General features: G+C 38.6%; 1 pseudogene; it reads left to right on the top strand.

Moving 5' to 3' along the window:
• The first annotated feature begins 3361 nt into the window (after positions 1 to 3361).
• Positions 3362 to 4038, top strand: LOC101706589 (U6 snRNA-associated Sm-like protein LSm3 pseudogene; annotated as a pseudogene).
• The last annotated feature ends 281 nt before the right edge of the window (positions 4039 to 4319 follow it).

Genomic DNA, 4319 nt, shown 5'->3' with positions numbered 1-4319 from the left:
TTGTAGATGATAACCAGCCATGTTAAAGCAGACCCTTACATAAATGGCCACACTGTAACCTCTTTAAGAATGTCTTGAAACATTGTCACTTTCTGAGATACTGAGGATTTGGGACATCAGTATATGAAATTTGTGAGACAACAGTTCAGATCATAACAATGTCTAAATTGGGGTCCTTGCCCTCTACTCCACCCCACTGATGAAGCTGTGACTCTAATCTAGGTCCATATACTCCAAAGCCTGTGCTTATTTCTTTATAGTAAACTTGTGGTCATTAACTATAGCTTATTTATGTCTCCCTGAATTCATGCAGCTTTGTTTTTGTTTTTGCTTTAGATATTAATTCATAAAGAGCATTTAATTTTAAAGTAGGAGTTGGTGCCACAGTGGTAGAGCAGGTTCCAATCAGACAGACCTAGATGTAATACTTTTTGTGCTGTTACATACTTGTGCCATCTCCTGAGATTTTAAGGCATACCAAGTGAGATTATACTTAGCCTGAAACACTGAACCTGAAACAAAATACTATTGGCTTGCTTTATTAAGAGAGAATAATATTATATACAGCAATTCTACCTGTTTAGTATGCACACTAACTATATGAGGATTACAGTGAGGTATTCCTTAAGAATTTGGATGTAAAAGAAATGATTGCCTTTCAGAGTAAAACTTCAAAGTCATCATATCTCTTCTTCTAGCAGCAGGAGTTGATGTAATATGACTGGAGCTATTAATACAGCCAAAGGAAGGATGTGTCACTCTGAGGTAGGGGGCTAGAGAACCATGGGAGCTCAGGAAAAGGAGTCACAGAGACATATATTGCAGGGCCCATCTGAGCACTTTCAGGAAATGGGGGATTTGAGCCAGTAGAATTTTAAAATTTTAAATTCTCATTGCCAAGCTCCCAAATGTGGGATTAATACTTCAGCCTGTTTGAATCTTAAACTATAAAATATTCACACATTGCAATGAGTGCTTGAAAACCAATTTTGCATGATCACAATGTGTTAGTTGTGCATTTGAGACTGCATGGGCCCATCACTCTGACTGGAGTAGCAACCTGCTATTTGTGTTTTCACTGTAAGTAAACAGACTGTGATGAACTTAGTTAATGTGATTGAACTATGGATCCAATATCTGTTTACTTGGAAAGGCTGTTCTGTTTCTCAAAGGCTGTGAGCCCAATGGTTTTACTTATAAGTTCCAACACTGAGCAAATAAAAATATAGAATGCCCAATTAAATTTGAATTTCAGATAAATAATGGATTATTTTAAAGTATAAGTATGGCCTGGGAACATTTTGGGATATACTTACATAAAAATATGTTGATTGTTCATTTGAAATTCAAATTTAATCTGTTATTCTGTATTTCACCTGACAACCATAGAAAGATCTCTTTTAATCTGCCTTTTAGTTTTAATGTATTTAAAGACACTAGCACAAATTCTGGCACATAAACAGTATTTTAAAAACTGGCATATTCTAGTTTTTCACTGAAAGAAGTTATGGCAAGTGAAACTCAAATGATTTTGCTGATATTCATTTCCTAAAGAGAAAAAGCACACAGACATTTATATCCTTTTGTTTCTCAATAAAACTTTCAAATCATCCGTTAGTGAGCTTTCTGTTCAAGCAAGATCATCTTACTTCCATCTTGCCAATAAAGGCTCCAAGAGGATATTTCTGAAACGGTCAAAAGATTTTGCTTCCCTTCTACACCTGGATAATTACAGTATAAACTCCTCTGTGAGGTTTATTCTTACTCTCTGGGATGGACTCCTGGTGCACATTAACTAGAAAGCCCTGAGTTTCCAACAGTCCTTTCCAACCTAGCCACACCACTTACACTGCTTCCCTTAGCAGAAGAAGACAAGTGTGGTAGGTGCAAGAATGGCAGGGTCAGAGGAGGGATTGCCATGAGCTGCTCGAAAACTTTTGTAGGTAATCAACCTTTAGGGCAGATTAGGGTCAGCATGGGAGAAGAAAAATATCTTTTCCCCAGTCATCCTATGGACATGGTTGAGACCCTTTGCCAAAAGACAGATTAATAAAAGGAAAACATACAGATTTATTGAATGTAATTTGTGTGTGACACAGGAGCCTTCATAAGGAATAAAGACTCAACACTAGTTAATTGTAAGTATATTTTACAGAAGTTTTGCTGAAGAGTTCACAGTAGAAGCAGGATAGGGCAAAGGGCTGGGATCTGAACAGCAATACACTAGAAAGCCCATCGAGGCCTCTTTCTCAGGTTCCTTCCTGTGTCCCTGCATCTCCAGGGATAAGGATGCCCCTTCCCTCTGGGTCCAGGTAGGACTCCTCTCACAATAGGATCTTATGACGGACTTCCAGGGAGGGTCAGAAAGTGCTTCATGGGTACTAAAACTGCTCCAGAACAAAAGGACAGGGAGAGGCAAGAGACCTTCCTGCCTCTGTGGTTCTCTCAAATTCCTTCTATTTAAAACATTTGGGGCCAGCATTCCCTGAATCCCAGTATCAGAAAAAGAAGCACAATGAAGCAGCCACAGCATGGGCTATACAAAGCCTTAAGAAATGTCTAAAAGGAAAAAGAAGATCTTGATTGGTGATTTTTAAAAGTCCTTCTTTCCACATGTGTTTGATGAAGCTAAAATTTCCAAGAGATTAAAAGTTGATAAATACTCTGTTCACGTTCTTGGCATGTTGCTATCCAGGCAACAGTTTTCTCCAGATAGCTGTGTCAAGTGAATCGATGAGTTCTTCTTTTGTTTTTCTTCTCTTTCCTACATTGTTCCTTAAGGGGAACCCTGATGTTATAAAACATTCCAAGTGTCCCACTCTCTGGTGAGCAGCATCTATTTAAAATGGGTCACATGAAGCAGAAATCTGTCAATCTAAAGAAATGGTCTATGTGATTCCTGACTTAGACATATAGGACCATGTCAAAATGACCAGCAGAAATGTATGGTTAAGCTAGAGTTCAGGAAACATGTTTTTCCTGGGTCTAGTTTTGGTATCCCTTTCATCTATTTTCAGAAGGCAATGCCATCATTACAAAGTAATGCCCAAAACACATTAACAGAGTCAAAGATAATACTGTGTATTATCCAATATTCTACATTCATGTGTGCATCTATTTAACTCTTACAAAAATAATTTGAAAGAGAATGTATTGTAAATCAAATTTTACTTAGGGGAATTATATGTAAAAGTTATGGACTTTTCCATCTTGCTTCAAAATAGCAGTAAGAATAAGCCCACCTCCTTTTACTTAATTTCCGCAAATAAGATAACGTGGTGTTTTGAATTACATGTGTTTTGGAGTGATTGAGTTGGCAGAGTCAAAGATTGTCCATTCTTTAGGAAACAATTACCCTAACAACAACAAACAGTTACTTGGCTTCTTTTGCAAAGTCTTACAAGGTGCTGTACAATTGAAATACAGCAAGCCGACCTACTTTCTTTGGGGTGTTCAGGAATGGGAATGAATAGATATGCCTGTAGTCTTCAGTGTCCAGAAAGAAGGGTGCTTTGAATAGAACCAGGGATGAAATTCTGGAACTCCAAGAGCCTGGAGCTCATGAGTGTGTTGAAGCAGACACTGTCCGACTCTGACCTTAATGACTGACCAGGGACATACGGTCCTCACAGAAGATGGAAGAGAAGATTTCCTGGGCTGCAGTCATTCACCAACCCATCAATGATACACCATTTAAATTAGTATTCAGGAAGGATGACGGATGACGTGGACCAGCAACAAACCACCAACACTGTAGAGGAAGGAGCCACTGGATCTCATCAGACTCAGCCTGGATGAGCGAATCTATGTGAAAATGAGAAATGACCGAGAGCTTCGAGGCAGATTCCACGCTTATGATCAGCATTTAAATATGGTACTGGGAGATGTGGAAGAAACTGTGACTACTCTAGAAACTGATGAAGAGACATATGAAAAGATGTACAAATCAACAAAACGGAATATCCCGCTGCTCTTTGTCTGGGGAGACGGTGTTGTGTTAGTTGTCCCTCCACTAAGAGTTGGCTGAAATGGAGAATCTGTCCTGTGTGGAAACAGTTGCCTCTTTAACTGCACACAAGCCATTCAGAGGACAAGGCTGCACACACACTGCTATTGAGAAATAGCCAGGGGATCTGTTCACCCCCGAAATGAGTTGATTTACAAATACCTTACAACATTTGAAGCTAAGTAGCATTTTTGTTTTTCTTTAGCCTTCCACTAAACATGTTCACCAAGGTGCTGGACTCATTTCCAGGAGTTGATCTGCTCTTTACATTAAACTCGAAGTTTCCTTTTTAATTTAAAATAAATAAATAAAT

Source organism: Heterocephalus glaber, unplaced genomic scaffold, assembly GCF_053883595.1.
Source record: "Heterocephalus glaber isolate CG9 unplaced genomic scaffold, H.glaber_assembly_v1.0 deba00000594, whole genome shotgun sequence".
Classification (NCBI taxonomy): domain Eukaryota; kingdom Metazoa; phylum Chordata; class Mammalia; order Rodentia; family Bathyergidae; genus Heterocephalus; species Heterocephalus glaber.
The sequence above is the reverse complement of the archived record's forward strand: the minus strand, read 5'-3'. Positions and strand labels throughout refer to the sequence as shown.